Below are 20526 nucleotides of genomic sequence, written 5' to 3'. Positions count from 1 at the left end.
AACGTAAAGCTTTAAACACTCGTCTTCATTTGCCAAGGTCCTTTTTGTACTTTTTGTGGTTAAAAAACGAACAATAATAATAAATCATTAATTTATAAATTCTTTCTTATACCATTTTGGACATGCAACATCCATCAACAAGAAACCAAAAAATCCTCTAATAACAGAAGAATACAAGCGTTCCAATCTATCTGTCTACTTGTCTCTGCATCTTGATACAAAACAAACAAGAACCTTCAAAAATATCTTAAAATTCGAATTTTGAATCAATTCACCAAAACATATTATTCTAAATTTCATCATAAACTTCATTAACATGTCAATCTCTTAATTACTAAACTATTAACGAACACACTATTCGATAACTCTCGATTAAAATGAAAAATTATGTAGGAACCTCCTTCTTTATTATCTCTCAATGATTGACACACGATTTGGGTGTTATTACGAGTAATTCATATTATTCACCGTTTATATTATATTCACCGCTTATTAAATCTGCTTATTGTACAAAAATGTATAAACTATACATTTTTACTTTGACAATAAAAAAAAAATTGTTTGAATGTTATTGTTTTAAAACACAAATTGTTATAAATAAATAATATTTTTATTTTTATCGTGATACAATAAAACAATTTTAGTTTTAATAAAATAATACAAATTATTAACGGCTAGGTTTTCAAAATTAAATCAGAAATAAAGATTATTTAATACTTTTAGCGTTTATTAAATAATATATAGGTATTGACCTAAAATGATAATATAATAATTTTATTGTAAGAATATCACTTCATTTTTGCAGGTGTGAAAAAATATTAGATTATTGCTATAAATTAGAAATTGATTATTAACACATTCGAGACGAAACACAATAATAGAAAAATACGTTGAGGACGAATAACGCGCTGAGCGCGTTACAGTATTTTATTCATTGAAGACGGATCACGCGTTAAGCGCGTGATGATTTTTAGACATCGATATTAAATTCAATTTTTATTCTACACTTTTCGTATTTTCATCAATCGATAGAATCGATAGTGTTAAAATTATCAACATCGAAAATTAAAATGTATAAATAGTTGGCTCCACGTGGAGCATTGTTTCTAATTTATTTTTAACTGATGACAACAATTGCATTTTGTCTACAAAAATAATTTCTATTGACTTATAATTTTGTTTCAAATATATTGGATATTTCTCGTGAATTTTATCTAATTATATATTTTTAAGTATATATCTACTAAGTATATTTTTAAATACACATATAACATTGAATTAGTTTAAACATAAACATAATATATCAATATATGAATAAACGAGTATGAATGAAACCGAACGCTAAAATTAATGTTTATAAAATAATAACGATACACGGTGTGTATAATAAATATTGACATATTTTTATCAAAAAGATTTTAAACTCAATGAATTGCATTAAATATTTATAGAAAGAAGACTATTTACGATTTTAATTCTGAAATTCATCATTTATACTAAAGAATAACCATATAATAACGAATTATTATTTATATTTCTTATTTCCATTGTGTTGATCAATGTTTTGAAACATATCATACTTTTGTATGATAAGTATTAAAGTATTGGTTGTAATTATTATATTTCATTTTTATTTGTAAAATATTAATTTTTTTTTAGTTATTTTAGCACTTTTATTATGCTGGTCAACTTTTTTTTTTTTGTTAGAAACAGTACATTTTAATAAAATAATTATATGAATAGAATAATTTACTATTATTTGTTGAGTATTTAAAAATATTTAATAATAACTGCTTAGTAAATAGGTTTTTTGTTTTTCAAAATTGGTTAAGTATCGACGAAGTAATAAATATTTGAAATAAGTTAAAAACGCTCCGTCCACTATAACTAACGTCCGCCGAAATCCGTCGTCCATAACAGTAATATTGACATCACGCGTTATGCGCGTGATCCGTCTCGAATGTGTTAATAACACATTATAATGTAATCAGAAAACAACTTCAAACGGATTGAAAAATACCGTATTTTTCATAAAAAATTATATTCCATTGAAAAAACCATTACTATAAATATTATATTACAATTTTTTATTTTACGTAGTAAAATATATATGTATAACTATTTAAAGTTTTTATTACTAAGTATTAGTGACTAAAAAAAGTTATAAACAAAATGTAGGTGCCTGCCATGGGTATTGACAAAGACGTGTATTATAATATACTTTTAGAAAAATAATTAATACATTCACACCCACTCCATAATTGTTTTTATTAATTGAACCCTACTACTTCGTATGTTTTAATATAAAAACCGTTTGTTAAATAATTTTAATAGGACACGTTATTAAAAAGTTTTGGTTGCGTGAACTGCGTACAGTGGTGTAATTAACAGCTTAACACGGTAAAACTATTTACCATTTAATAAAGTTTTATAATCATAATATATAGATAGTCTTATAGGTACTTTTTCTTTTAAGTGATTTTAATATTTAGTTCCCAAAATTTTAAGTATAAGTACACATAGTATACGTACTAGGTAGGTATTCAATATTTCATAACATGTTAAATTAATGGTCAAAGATATAGACAGGGTTAAATTTATATTGATGAAACGCATTGTGTTAATATTATATGTATTAAAATACAAAATATTATTTTAACTGTGCTTGTTCATAATCTACATAGCCTATATCCATTATTATTATTATTTTTTTTTTATTGAACTTAAGCCCAGCAACTAAGGCCATTAGCTGTTGTAGAGGTTATGAACTGTGGTAGGGGTAAGGTTGGTATGGTAGGTTGTTTTTTACGATTGTTACAGTTGATAGCAAACACGTGTATGTGTGGCAAGATTTTTAAACACTATGATCCCGAGTGGTCACCCATCCGGGAGCTAATAGCTGTGGCCGTTACTTATTCTTAGTTGCATTCCGCAATTGGTAGCAGCCAACGCGCCACACCAAGCTACAATACCCATTATTAGCTACCCGCGTAAGAGATAATGTATCGAGTTTAGTATTATCTTATTCATGACGTTCTTTCAATTTTACAACTCAACAAAATCGTTACATTTTGAATTCGTTTAAAATGTTTATATTTATAAAACTGTAATGGATCATTAATTAATGACATTAGAAATAATTACGTTTACATAATTATTGTTGATGGATCGACCAATCAAAGAGATTTGTATACCATATTTTTTTTTTCAATTTCTCATATACGTAGTAAAGTTTACTATTTTGGCGTAGGTTTGGTTATTACAAATTTTTTAATTGGAAAATTAGATGAGTCCCCCTAATAAATAATATTTAGTTTTATGTAAATAACTAGAATCTACTAATTATGAAATTATTTGTCAGTTTATTAATTTTTCATTAAAAATATTCCATAGTATTGAACAAAAAGTATTAGTTTTTGTTAGTGATGCTAGTACTTACATGATCAATGTAATAAAAACATCAAAAATATTTTTCACAAAAATGATTCATATTACATGTATGGCAAGTAATAGAGTTCTAGAGAAAATTCGAGCTATATCTTAATATAAATACATTAATTAGCAACGGTAATAAATATAATATTTAAAGTCTAAATACATAATATGTAACTTATTTCGTTTCTTTTAGGAAAACAATCTTTTCTAAAAGCGCAATTGAGAATAAATAAATACAGAAAATAAATTCTGGGTATATCTTTATCTCCTAAATCTATTATTACAAGGCGAGAGACATGGTTAAATGTTGCACTTTTCTATGCTAATAATTTTAAAATGTTATTGAAAGCTTAAAATATGATACTATATCAATGTAGAAAAACTGAAATAGCTTGTACAAAATAATGCAGTAAAATATGGTTTAGCGTTCATAAAATTACACTATCCGAGTCATCCATTAATCTTATAAATTTGGAAGAATTGAATATAGTAAACTTCTTAAAAGCATGAATATGTATAGAGAAATTGAAGATATTTTAACAAATATTCCAGATCTCAACAACAACAAAAATTAAGACAAATTTATGTATGTAATTAAAAAAATTAAGGGTATAAAACTATTAAATCTTATTATGAATTCATGCCATTTAAAGCAGATGTAATTTAGATATAACGCCTAGATTTTAAATATTATGCATTATGCACCAATAACTATAGTGTAGACATAGAACGTAGTTTTTCTTTATATAACATATTGTAAGTGATAGAAGATTTAATTTTAATGAACATAATTTGGAAATGTATTTAATTATCAATTTTAATTCAAAAAAGTAATAATTATCTAATTGGCTATATAATATAAATATTTTATCAACTTAATTTATATATTATATATGTATATTAAATACTATACGAATGACAGGATTCAAATTAATTATAAATAGATTATCTACATTCTATATTATTTTAAACTCGTATAGACATTTTAATTGTATATATAAAAGAAAAAAATATAAGCTACAGTATAAATCTTTTAAACTTTTTTTTTATCATTATAAGTTAGACGAGAAAATGTTCCAAAGTCGTTAGAAATAAATATTGATCATTTGTTGAAACAAATGTTTGAAGTGAAGATAAAATATCTTTGTATTGTATGAATTAAGTAAATATTTTCAATAAAATGATAAAAAAAAAAAACATTGCAGTACCTAATCGTCTGTGCAAGTTAATAATAGGAACGCTTCCATATAACTTATGAAATAAATTAAATATATACTTCCTAACTTTTTTATGAGAACTTATACGTATGGTATTAAACTATACTATATTATATGTTATTCAGAGCGAAAATATTAATAAATTCTAAAATAAATTGAATAATCAAATTAAGTATTTTGATACTGAAACTTCAACAAATAAAACGTTTTTACGTAGAATAAAAGACTAATTTTTTGTAATCCTCAAGAAAAATGGCAAATTTTCAACGATTTTAATTTAAATTACTATACATAAAGTATATTATGCTATTACTATTGGATTACTATTATTTCAATATTATATTTTTTATATACAATACTGATTACTAAAACATAAACTAAATTGATATTTTTAAAATCTGAAAAGCTTATCGGCTTAATCAATTCTTGACCCACATTAACAACGATGATAATTTTAGATGACCCATATTATGTAAACAGAAATTGGGATATCATTATTTATATATAATTTATTGTGCTGTCAATATAAATTGTAGGATTATCTACTCATATCGAATAATGCCTGAAAGATGGAATTATATACGAAAACGATTTAAAAAAAAATGAATAAACATACATTAATATGGTTATGGTAAAAATAATTATAATAATATATAGTGTATATAGTATGTGTATAGAATTGAAATTAAAAATAACTGATCTAAAGTTTAAAACAAAATAAAATATTCATAAAGATTTTTAAGCATGATAATGTTAAATATATTATCTACTGGAGATCGGATGACATAATAATTGCGAAGTCTCCACGTTACTTTGCGTGTGTATAAATTATTATTTTAACATTACTTACGTATATAATTTTGTTTACACGTGTCGTGGAAAATATGCTTATGTTATGACGAACAACATGCATGTTAGTTATTATCATAATATTATAATATAATAATACTTAACAATGAAAGATACGCATTAGAAAATAATATGGTATTACACTGCACATACGACAGCACAAGCATTTCACCGTGTGTCGCTTATATTCATATAAGGTAAGTAACAATAATTTTATTATTATTAGAATATTATAATGTCATACTGATTGTATAGCAATAATGGATATATTTAACCAAAAACAATAATTTATCCCCAAATCGAGAAATTAATTTTGCAATATGAAATCTGCAAGGGGTGAACGGGAAGGGTTTTTATATTATTATTATTGCAAAATCATTATATACAACATTATTACTATTATTGATACCCATCGACGTATAGTACTTGGCTTGCTGGTTGATCATTTGAGTTGAATGGTGTAAGTTTTAATTTGCAGTGTAAATTGTTCACACAAATAGGTATATCGCTACTATATAATAATACGACCATTTTCGCGTTAAGACTTATGATTTAAATATAATGTATGAACCGGTAATAATTTACGCCCCCTCCCCGATTTACATTATAATAACAATTTTTATTGTATTAACTTACACATTATATTAATATTATAATTAATATAGTATTATGAAACTGAGCGGTCGGTCTGACCTGTGAAATATCAACTAATTTTTTTTCCATTTTTCTATTGTATTGTGATTTCGAGCAGAAGGATAAACTACGTAAGCATATTAATGATAATTTGGATTTAAAACAATTTATCATAAAAAAGGTCATTTCTCGCACATTTCATTTACATGTTATAATAATATGATACACAAATACACTTAAAATCGTATGAGCATTTTAACATTATAATTATTATAAGCGTGGATGGGACTAAAAGTCATTTTATAGAATGTGAGATTTTTAGAAATGTATTTTTTTCATATAAAAATTGTTTCCATTGTTAAACCCTTCATTAATTCTTTTTTATTTTTTAAACATTATAGATTAAATAAAAATGAAACAGTACTATTTATTAATTATTCATATATTATGTCAAACATTAAAAAACATTAATATTTGAATATTAATTTTTGTATTATACTAAATGATACTTAAAAAAAAGCTTGACTTTATAGAGTTTTAATTTATGCAATTTTAATTAAATGTTGAGAAAGATTTAATTTAAAAATATATTTGAATACTAATTTAAATTAACTTACAAGCGGTTCTATTTTAGTACCTTTGTTAATATTCCAAAATTATGAAATTTTACAATAAAAACTTTTTTTGCTAGAATATTTAAAAAGGCTACAACAACAGATAAAAACTAAATTTTCATCAAATATATAGGAGAACTCTGTCATTTTTATTTTATCGATAACACTTATACTTACGAAATACTTATTCAAGCTTTAAAAACATGAAAATAATGGTCTTTAAAACAAAAACATTTTCTTTCTTTAAGTGATAATATAAAAAAAAAAAACATATTGCACAATCAAAGTTTGTTTTCTTTTTATGATGAAAATTTTGTTTTTTAATAGAATTATATGGATTTATTTAATAATTTATTGTTTAAATTTAATTATTTAAAACATCATACATGGGCAATGGGAATTTTTTATAATTATAAAATGCTAATACTATTATAATTTTTAAATCATTTTTGCCCATATTAAATAGTTAAACTGTATATTTTTCTATGAATCGCCGAAAGAAATATAAACAGCTATAATAATATTGTTGCTGCATCGATTTGATAAAATATTATCTATTATAATGTACAACCATTTACAAACATATGCAAACATATTATTCGATGTGATCATTTTTCAACCAAATCGGATGACGTCTTAGGTATATAATATTATAATTTATCACACGAAGGTTTTCTTTATTTTACCATACGCCATATAAACTCTTATGTATAAACTGCATAATGTATTAAGTTTCGCCTTAACCCTACGCAAATGAACATATACAGGATGATTCACCAAGCATGTTCTACCTATTTTTTTCTTTGATAATTATTTTATTAAAAGTAAAATTTTTAGAATTTTTAAATGTAGGTAATTGAATACTATATATTATTTTAATTGTTGAGATTTTTTCTACTTTTTAAGGAGTGTCGTGTAATTATATAAACTTTTGTTATTTGAAAGAAAACTCCTTTTTTTTTTTTTTTTGTAAATTATTTACTAGATATATATTTCTTTTAATGTTGATATTTAAATACTTAATTTAAAATTTGGACGAGTAATTTTTCAGTTATTAACATAGATAATAATCCTTAAAAATTATTTTACAAAAACTATTAAAATTAGAATAGATATAATACTAAATATAATACCTATTATATTTGGATTAAAATATTTTTACAAATTATAAATGTTTATAGATTAGTATTAATTACAAAAATTTTTAAATCTTTAAGCATAGCTCCCACATCTTTCAAATCCATCATCATAGACCTTTTTCCTTTAGTTAAAAAAAGTCAAATAACTTATAGAAACTACTTGTTTGAGTTTTAATTTTGATACATCAAAATGTTCAATAAAATTACCCGCTAAATAACTTACAATAGAAAAAAGGAGGAGGGGTTTTCGTTTGAAAAATTAAAGTTTTGTATCTCTGTCAGACACTTAATTTACTAAATCTACTACTCCGAAAGTAGTAAAAAATATATCAAATATTTGAAAATAATATGGCCATAAGATATATTTCAAAATTTCAAAAACCAGATTCTGACCAATTTTAGTATTGAAAAAAAAAGGAGCAAGTATTGCTTGGTGAATCACCCTCTATAATATATAAATATATTCAGTCGTTGTCGTGGCCCGGCTGATATTTAGATATTATGCGCCAGACCTAATATGTATATCTGATATTATCTAAACGGTTATTTGCATTTCTAAAACACGGGATCGTTCTCGATGTCCGTAGCTACCCGACCGAGATATACTGCAGGCCATGCAATACGTGCGTATTTATTTATTATTTTTTTCATACTGAGGATTTCAAGAAACTCTTATAGCTGACCCCCTGCTATACCCATCTACTTTATAGGTATAATATATTATTATGTATATTTCTTATCGGAATCAATTCGAACTGATCAAATTTCTTTTTCGTATGACCCATCGAGCTCCAAAACGTAATATCCGGTTTTGCCGTCTTCTCGTATTACTAATAATACGTCTCATTACTACAATCGTAATTGTAGATTGAAAATTCTGCTGAGTAAATCTTAGGATAAAAAAGTGACATTTAATTTTTTTTAGGTAATTTTGAGACTACAAAAAAGGCACATATGTAAACATTTCAATGATGATTCTTCAAATGTGTTTAGCAATCGTGAAGCATAGCTTTAAATTAATTTGTCTGATAAACTGCTTAAATTTATTAATATTCAATAAAAATAAATAAAACCTTACTATTTTACTACAATAAATTTTATTTTTATGCCACGATTATTACATAATGGTTATTATACACATTTCACACTGATATGAAATAAAAAAAATCGTTCAAAAGATTGGTATAAGAAGTTTATTCATTTAATATTCAACTAATATTTTTCAAGCATATTTTTAATATTATTAAAAAAATACGGTTATTGTTTTTATAATCTTTCTAATAAATAGTGATTGAGTACGTATACATAAAAAAAAGAAATATTTTATTGAGATATCAAATTGATTTAGGTTAAGGCGTCAAGCCATTAACATTGTACATTTATTTAAAAATAATTATAGTTCTTAAAATACTTTTAAGTGGTAAATAACGGTATTGATACACCTTATCATGATAATATTAATGATTATGATCACTTATGAACTCAGTGTAGTACATTTCAAATAATATATGTTTTATAAGAATTTGCAAATTCATGTCAGGTAGATATAAAATTGCAAACTTAGGATAGTTTACATCAAACATTCTTCAGGATAAATTTAAGTCAATTCTCAGAGAGTAGGTACTTTACCATTGTAAACAAATTCGAGAGAGTTTACAATCGTCCATACTGATACGAATAATATGGTCATCAACTCCTTCCAACATACCACTCTATAACAACGACTGATATCCTCGTTGTGGATAAAACACACACAAATATATTGGGATTATATGTAAATTTTTACTATATATATTGTTAGGTTTGTCCAGTTTCTAGAAAAACACATGCACGCATTTTATTGGTGTAGGTAATACGTGACTTCGGTATAACCGAATAACATTTCCCAACACATATTTGCGATACCGCATTTATAGTTGGTATTGATGTTTATGTTTTTAGGTAGAAAGAAGATTAAGTGTTTATTGGGTCCCTAAAAATCAACGGAAATCGATTTATTTGAAACATTTAGAATTTAATAAAAATAAATGAAAAGTAAATCAGTAGAAAAGAGAAATATATACTGTTTGCGGAAACAGATAACTCTTATATTATTATTAGAAAAAAAATAATGATTTAATCGTAATATTCTGACATAATATGATAGCAATTGAACGAAATTAAATCTATTAAAGTTAAAAAGTAGTTATCATCCATATTTCAGAATAGAGTAATAACGCATTAAACAATTAGATACTTATATTTAATTAGTCGTATGTAAAATATGTATTCCCATTTGTTCGTAATATAACAAAGTGCTGTCTTTTCTTGACATGTATAAAATATTAGTTCAATTTATACTGCAATCTAACAATAATAGCATAGTGCCATAGTGGATGACAAATTATAGGTACGTTATAAATGAAAATGGTTTGTTTGAGAAGTCAATACGGTTGATCAAATATGATTACATACTACAATACCAGAAGAGAACTATATTGTGTTTGCATGATTTGATAAATCACCTATATGTGATTGTTTGCAGACACGCTGACAAAAACATTATTATGAATAAATATGTGCATACGTTTCCCTTGATATTAAAAATGTATTGTAATTATGTCTGTATACCTATATTTTTATTCGTAACGTATTTAAATATAAATTCAAAAAAAGTATTTAAAAAAATACTAAACTATCGTTTACTATTATAAGTATAAACAACAATTATATTATAGTTTTCCTTTAAGATCTTATGGCTAATTACGCTAATATCTGTATACAGCTTAAATAGATATATCCATAGTTCTTTTTTCTTTCTAATACTAATAATACTTTGGAAGTTTCAATATTTATTAATAAGTAGCTATATAAATAACTAACCAATCAATTGGATCCATTTTGGTCTAGACAAAAAAAAAGTAAATACTAGGAAGTCGTTTTATTTATAACATTAAATTACATACATAAATAGTGCGATGTTTGATATGGTTAATAATTAATTAAAGTTATATCTACATTTGAACTTTAGTAGTTTATGACTTTTTAATTTCAAATAAAGCAAATACACTTGTATTATTGTTAAACAATAGCTTTTAGAGTATTCGTGTTAATTATATGTCAACGTATTCTCTTGAAATAAAATGTCCAAAGTTAAAACTCAAACAATGGCCCTCCAAACACCAGTGTTTGCTTCACTTCTTTTAAACTTGGAGAAATGAAAGATCCAATTAGAAATGTTGTGCTCCATACTATATAAACTTAAATATCGTTGAAGTTTTGTTATCCGCTCCGTGCATTCAACATTTTAATATATTAAATTTAAATATGTACTTGGATTTGATTCTGAATAAGAATAAAATATAATAGTATTTCATGTTATCAAATAAACTTTTATAAATAATATAATAATATTCAAATTTTCAACACAAAATCAAATTGTATTTAAATAAAATACTATTACAATAGCTATATCAGCTTATATGTATACCGCTTAAATAATTCTCATAAAATAAACTACAACCAATATTTGATTTATTTTTGTCATTATTATTGATGAGTAATTAAAAAAAAACTTTTAAGTAAACCTAGTACAGACTACTGCAGATAAATATAATTAAACACTAAATTCAACGTATTCCAAATCCAGACAGTATTATCAGTATGATTCTACATTATTCACTACGGAACTGTTTTTCACAAAATTAATGTCTAAACAGATAAATTATAACTTTCAATAAAATAACTTCTAACAAAAAGAACTTTATTAAATTAGCACATATTTTTTTATTGTAGTGATGTATTGTTTATTAGTCCCTATACTATTATATTAAGCTAGTATCATAATATATTATATTATATAAAGTAAAGTACTTTAAAAGCAAGCTACACCTAATGGTATAATATGATTAAACATGTCCACTCTTCTCATTGTGTTGTTACTTGTTCGTATAAATTATTATGATATCAAGTATTACGAAAATAAAACAAATTAAAATGTGTGGGTACTTTGGAGTACCAAAATTGTACCACTGAACATTGATTTTCTATTAATATACTTATAACATATACATATCATATTTGCCAATAATAAATAACAAGATGAGAATCAAATAAAAGTACCTACTCTATAGTGTTGTATGAACGACAGCTGAAATACTCGAGTTCGAGTGAAGTGGAAACTATAATATCTAAAATATCTAAGGACATGTCGGCAGAATAATCGAAAATAATGTTTTAAACCACTTCAAAAATTCTGCAGTGTACATATTAACACTCCATCGATCCACAAGCACTTTAAAATGAAAGCTACCTTAAATAATATATTGATCAATTAAGTCTTAGCCACTAAATATTATAAAATTTAAAATTACTAACAAATCTCAATATACAGGGATCATTGGAGTCCCTCAAATAATAATTTTAATAATCAGTAATCTAAACCAAGAATTCAATTATATTTCACAAATTCATCACACATTATAAATATATTTTTCCTCTCTACGAGTTAACCAAAATGTCAACATAACTGCTCAGATTCACGAATCGATTCTTTCGTCCTAGGATATATAAATACAGAGTGTAGCAAAACATCATCCCTGGTTTAAGCATGGCACTAAACAATTATTTATTTATAACTGTAGAATAATGGGAATTGAGTCTATTTAAGTAGGAAGACGGGAATTTTATATTGATAATATTATAATTAATATCGATTTTATACTTTTAGTGAAATATTGATTGAAACATTATTGAATATCACAATTATTTTTTTAGTGATGAGACTCACTTTCACCTTTTTTATCGTGTAAATAAACAAAACTTTCGATAATGGTGTAATAAAATCCACAGGACATACACCAGAGGCCTTTACATAGTGACCGTGTTACAGCATGGTACGCACTGCGCAATGTCACGAACAAAGATTATTGGATCTTAATTTTTCGATGAAAAAAATCAAGCAGTTACCGTCAATTCTAAATACTAAACGGTATGTCAGCATGCTACAGATTTTTTTTACACCAGCTCATGAAGAGTTTGAAGAAATCGATAAACAGAATATTTGGTTTCAACAGGATGAGGCCACAGCTCACACAGCACGAGCGTCAATAGAGGTATTGAGGGAAATGTTTCCGAGGCGCTTGATTTCCGTTAAAGGCGATATTCCATGGCTCGAACAATCCCTGATTTAACACCATGTGATTTTTCTGTAGGGTTATGTTGAATCTCAGGTTTACAAATGTCATCCATGGAATCTAAAAGCTTTGAAGGAAGCAATTATTACAGAAATTTATCGTATAACATAAGAAATACTTTAAAAGGTTATTCGAGACTTTTTTCGCCTGGAACAATGCATTGACAATAAAGGACAACACTTGACTAAAAATAACTACATAAATTAAAATTTCCAAATTGCACAATAAATATATTATGTAAAAAAAAAAAAAAATAATAAATAAAATAATTCTTTATTTATTTTCCTTTAAAACTATGGAAGATATTTTTCTGCACTCTGTGTATTATATAATATAAATAATAAACCACAGATTATCTCAAACATCCTTTAATTTACAATAGAAAAGTAACACCTTGTATAGACAATACCAATTTATAAACAATTAAAAGTTATTGAAAAATTATTTTGTAAAAACTGACAAGTTTTCAACTCTGTTGCTTGTTTGAGCAATAGAAAACTATAAAATCACTATAAAATTACAAACTAAGTAACTCATGAACAATAACTCTAATGTAGATGACAAATAAAGATACTAATCAATATAATATTGACGTTAAATATGTATTGCATCTATTTGTAATTACTGACATAGAAAAATAGTAATATATCACTGTAATTGTATAAATTTAGATACTAAGAAGATAAAAAGTTAAGGAAATAATGAATTTTCACACTAAATCAGATTTTGACTAAATTGATTTCTTTATTTTGTTATGATTCAATTAACCACTGAAACTTGAAATTTTCACCAAGTTTTTATATCATTATTTTCTGTACAACACGATATAATTTTCAAAATATTTTGTATATTTTAAACAATTGAAATTTTCCATTTTTTTTTTTTTTTAGTTTTTTTATAAATGTAAATAAAAAATGTATGAGTGGGTAGAAATGCTTGAAAATTTGGTTTTTATATCTTAGGTTTTAAAATTTAATACATTTTTTTTTATTGATGTTTAAACTCGTATATAAAAATAATTCTACTGGAAATCCAAATTAATTTTTTATGAGTTTCAAGTTCATATGACGACAAAATTCGATATTCACCCGTAAAATAATTATTTCTACTTAAACAATTTTTTATATTTTATTGTATTTCTAAAAAAAAAAAATAATAATAATAAGTACTTGAAATTTTCACAAAATATTTAAATTATAATTTTAAATTTTAAAAATGCTTTAACTCTTTTTGCGTTAATTATTGTTTTAATTTAAAAACATTATTAGTGAAAACTTAAGACTCTTACGTATATTATATCATTATTAATTTTATTATATGCAATGATATTTTTGATTTATTTTGAAATAATATCTTTTCATATTATAAATCTGTTTTAGCTATTGTACAGTATTTACCGAAAGATAAAATGTTTATATAATGGTTATAATAATAATTTAGCACTGCATTAACGAAGAAAAAAATTAAAATACTAAAAAATATCTTTGAATTCCAATTTAATACACCCATAGTGGTAACCCACTCAACACCTTATGTACAACAGAATAATAATCACTTGCCTACCTTTTTAATATTTGTAACTTATGAGTAATTAAAATTCTAAATTGAAACAAGATGATTTTAAATAAAATATATTTCCATACTAATAAATACCCATTAAAATGTCTAACATCGACTACAACCGTCCTTTTTAAATAAACTCTCATGTTAATTTATGAAATGTATGTGTATCGATATATGATATCGCTAACGGACATAACAATTTATGACAACATTAACTATTGTAAAATGGTTGATGATTGCTGAGACGTTTTGTATGTATTTATTTTGACAGACAATGCTATTTTGACCAGAATATAATCATAATATATTTCGAAAAAAAAAAGCTAATTCAACAAAATATTCACGATTATTTCAATGCATTAACCAATATAAATGTGATTTTCTACACTGGAAATTCACATCATTGGTTCTGTTAAAATTTTCAAATCCATTCTTAATATATATATTTTACTGGGACCAAGTAAATTAATCGTACGTGGTGGAGTAAAAAAAAAATTTGTAGAGGAGAAATGGTTTCCCCCACATCTCTCCCTTTTATTGTAAACGTGCCTGACTTATAAATGTCTGAATATAAGAATAAATAAACGAAACGATTTAAAAGCACGTCTTATAATTTACATACTTATTCATATTATAGTTATAATATCAGAACTGAGGAATTTGTTTTAAACGAGATTCGATAAAACGCGTAAAGCGTTATCTATTAAGTATTTTACTTGGTAATTAATATTTTTAATATAATTTGTAGAATAAAAGCGATCAGTCGGGCACTCGGGCTGTTAAAACTATATGTACTTTTACTATATTTTCTTTTCTTAGTATACACTCGTGAGGGCATGGGTACATAAAGAACAGACTTTATATACATTAACTGTTCAATACAAATAATATACAATTTAATAACATCACTTCGGTCTTGCGCTGAAAGACTTGGAATTTTAATGTCATGAGTTTATTATTAATGCTTTTGGACTATCCTAATGTTTGTCATATATAGTTTTTGACCTTTGTTGAGCGACTTAAATCCATGACGAAAAAAATACGACAATATATGCAGTGTTGTGAAAAAAAGAAAGGTTCCTAAGCCTTTAACAAAGGTAATAAAAGATATATAAGTTAGAGGATCAGTGTACAGTTTTAGAAGGGTGAGAGGCGAGCAAAAATATGAAGAGTGGCGATATAGAGTAGTCGGTCTTCTGCATTGGTAATGGAAGAGAAATAATACACCTACACGAATCAATAATTGTAGAAAACTTGTTGTATAATATTAATAATTTAACAATTTAATAAATAATAATATTATGTGTATATACCGGTTCTCGAGAGATGGTATTTGGAAACATATTCAGGTATACGACTTTTATTTATATTATATTGTACTATTTATACTAAATGTTATATGAAATTCGGCACGGGATATTATGCTGTCGTTTACACAGTTTTAGCGGATGGAATGGAATGTGCCGAAGAGAAAAATAGCTGAAAGAGACGAAACTACAAAAAGAGCGAGAGTAAGAAGCTGAGAAACGAAGATAGCGACAACGTATATATATATACATATATATATGTGTGTGTATGTGTGTGTGTGTGTATTGTATTCTATGAATCAGGAGTGGGCCGACTAACAGACAAAACGAAGAGAGAAATGAATCGGGATATGGAGGGTAGAAACGTAAATATTTCAGTAAATCGATTTTCCGTACACAAGCCGTCAGCCGCAGCTAACATAAACCTTTTACTGTTTCGCAATCCTCAAGTCATTCTATATAATAATGATAATGATAATGATGGTGATGATAATAATAATATTATTAAAAATAATATTAATTTAATACAAAATGTTTTTGGGTGGTGATTGATTTTTCAGACATTATTATTTTTATTATTCTTAATATTCACTACTACGCTGTTAAATTTGAGCAAAAATATACCTACATCTTTCTTTGTATTTTTCCTGTTTTATTTATTTTTCCCAGATGATTAATTGAAATTACAGTTTTATTTTTCATCATTTGCATATTAACAATGACAAGAGAAAAATCTAATTTTCACGTTTTTAACTTGAAAATACGTTATTGTAATAATTTAAGAAATAAATGTATTAAATTATAAATGTACGTTTACTTGGCTAAAATATAAAATACCATTACACTTTAAAATGGTTTTTCATTCATTTATTCATTTATTTATTGAGCATACTAAGCATTTACTTACAATTTAAATTAGTATCTCTCGCATTGTTCAATTATTTCTATCTGTACATTACTAATTGAAAAAATATTATAGATAAATGGCTAATAATTTATTATGAAAAAATATAGCACAACCAGTATAACTCACGCCTTTGATATAAAATGGTAGTGGTTTTGGAGAACTATTGTAAGAGTATGAGTTTGGATCTTGTTTAGAAGTATTATTTAATTTGAGTCACCTTAAGAAGCGAGAACTCAGTACCGATTTGGGCATGATATGAATATTTTTTGTTTTTCATCTTCTACCTTGGCCGAAAGCGAAGATAACGATAGATTTATTTTGATTAAATTTGAATTTTTATTTGTTATAACACGATTATTGGACGATTGGGCCACCAAAATATGCAACAGCAGGTATAATTTCATACGAAAAATCGATAACGGAATGAGCGTAATGAGTAACGACCATCTGTTCATTGTGCTGTTGCGATGAACACTGATCGTTTTATTTATATACACATGATAACGACAATGCAATGCAATGTAAATTCAATATCTGTATCAATTCTATATTTTTTTTTATTAATTATAAAATAATAGCTAATAATTGATCAATAATCAATATAATAAACATATTATAATTTTTTTTATATATACTATATATAATGTATATGATTTAATCGCTTAGGTCTATAATCATGTATTACACACAATTAAAAAAGGTTTGAAACTTGAATATACTTTATATTTTATAAATAATTGCGTTCGGATGTATAGGCCATATGAAACCACAAATAATGGTACTAAAAATATATATGCAAAACATAAATATGCACTTGTGTATATTTTATAGAATAATTGAAAATATACAATTGAAACACAAAAAAAAAAAAAAAATGCAAATTTTAATAATTATTAATAAGAAAAAATAATTTAAATTGGAAATGTGAATTTCTGAAGGTTTTCTTAAATTCAACTAAATCAAAAATATATTTACTATCTAAATGATTTAATTAAATAAAACTATGTATTATACTAACCAAAAATAATATGTATGAAATATCCAAAACGTTATTATATTATGTTCTGTTTAAAAATTAATAGGTTTAAAAACATTAAATTTCTAAAGTAAATAATGGCAAACTCAACATATCAATATTGTTTGAAAATGCAACAGCATATTATTTTTGTTATTTCATCGGTCACGATTCAAAGATTGGTCGTATATCAACAATGTTTCTTTATTTGTTACAAAGCAATAACTTTATTTTTATGTTGTTAAAGATTTATTTATTTGTGTGTTTTATATTCAATATAATTTATGTAAAAAAAAAAAAAACAACAAAAATAATCACATTTTCAATAAGTAATATAAAAAAACTTTGAATAAAACATAGATTAAGTTAAACTCTTTTCAGCAAAAAACAAAATTATTGTTCCATGACCATTCAGCAAAAACCGATGAAATACTGAAACATATATAATATAATGACAGTTCATTTTAGCTACTGTCACGACCTCTTAAAAGCTCAATAATTTGAATAAAAATATAATTCACAACATTTAACATTCTATTTTATGTTCTTATTTTCATGTGACATAAAAAGCAATTTTAATGACTTTTTTAAATTGAAAATGCAATTCTTTTTTCACTAGGAAATTGTTTCTGTAACTTTATATTGTCAAATATTTAAGGCTATAAACATTTTAATGTATATAATTCTATTTGAAAATTTAAAATTGATCAGTAATTTTTAAAGTCAAAATGATGTTTATAGAGAATTTAAAAAGTGTAATTCAATTATAGAACATAAATGTATTTTATATTCGTTTTTATTTACTATAAACATGAAACATCACATCGGTTTATAATTGAAACTACAAACAGTTATTTAAAATAAAATAAATTAATTCTAATATAATATTCTACTAATTTACCGTTAACAAAATTATATAACTTTATATTTTTACTGAGATATATAATAATGTATATAGCATATAAAATATACTCGTATATATATATTAATTATTTTCATTAATTATTATGACTGAAGTATAAAACAACGTCAATTACATTAAATTTGAAAATTCAATTTTTTAAATCGTTTATTTTAAATTGGTTTCTTTTAAATGTTCTAAATCAAAGTCCAACAAAGTCTACAAATCAATTTAATTTCAATAAAAATGTTATGTTGTTTTCTTGTGTTATGCATTTGGTATATGCGTGGTATTATATTATTAAATTATATTGTTCAAAATATGAGATAGAACAAAACATACACAATTATTCAAAATTAATAACTAATTTATTTTTAAAGTTGTAGATTTAAAAAAAAAAAATTCAAACTATATCCATTAATTATTAATAATGATAAACAAGCATTTAAATAGGGGTACCTAAGGCCATATTATAGTACGAATAACGTATTCCTATTGGTTTTCTCTGATAGTAATATATCATAACATTATTGCTGGTTTAGCACTATATTATAGGGTTATTCGAAATGTTTAAATTAATAAATTAATATTATTCAGAATTTTTCTCCTGTAGTTGTTTTGATACTTTTGACATTTTTATTTTTATAAGATATTATGCTTATATTTTAATGCGGCTAATTAAAGATTATTTTATTAACAGTAAAGCTTGATTAAGTTTCATATAGATGCAATTAAAATTTTATTTGGGAGGATCGAACAAATTTATAATATATAAATAACTTTTTTGGCTTATTTTTAAAAGTATTAATAATTTTTTACAGCTTACAATATATTTTTGCCACTTTTTGTTGACATATTGTGACCATCAAAATTGTAATTTTTATAAAAAATTAATTATAATAGCAAGATTCAGCTGTACCAATTTTTTTTTTTTGTTAACTTGATTACTAAATCTATAACTTATTCAAAAACTTAAAATTAAGAACATTATTTGTGTGACTATAGTTGTATGTTATTATTTTTATTTTTTTTTTTTTTAATAATTCATTTTTTCTGTGATATACCTAATAAGATTTTTCAAACTGAAATATATTGTATATCTTGAATGCAATTTGATAAATTAAAAAAGATTAACCTAGAATCTTAAATAATATTCTTGACTTAGAGTTTAATAATTGGAAAATTCACTCTAATATTAAGTTAACTACACAAGATTAATTCTATTAAATGTTTATTTTCTATGTTACACATGATTCAAAGAATTAAAATAAATAGTTCGAAGACATCCTCTTAATCAATCCCATGCATTTTTTATTACAAATATAAATAGTTTACAGATAGTCCACATATTTTTAGTTTACTTAAATTAACTTTAGTTGAAGGCGTCCGTGCAAAAACCGGACAACTCCATTTTTTTTTCAAAATCGGGTTTTCATTGAATTTGATAAAGCAAAAAATTACGAGTTTATCGGTACAAGAACGAGACAAATCCAACAACCAGTATAGGAAATATAACGTATTTGGAGCTGTCTTGTTTTTTTTTTCGGTCGAAGAACAAGGTAGCTCCGGAGCTATCTGGTTTTTGCCATGAACTTTTGTCACGTTGTCGTATTATTACATTTTGTTTTGTTTGGTTTTTTGTTATTTACATTATATTTTTAAAAAATGTTAATAATTATTACTTTTTATATTTTATTATGTTTATTATACAATATTTTAGAGTACAAAATAATAATATGTTTGCTCAAAGTTATCAAGTTGAATTTATTAAA

Source organism: Melanaphis sacchari, unplaced genomic scaffold (assembly GCF_002803265.2).
Source record: "Melanaphis sacchari strain LSU unplaced genomic scaffold, SCAv2.0 Contig4_pilon_pilon, whole genome shotgun sequence".
NCBI lineage: Eukaryota > Metazoa > Arthropoda > Insecta > Hemiptera > Aphididae > Melanaphis > Melanaphis sacchari.
This window is presented reverse-complemented; position numbering follows the sequence as displayed.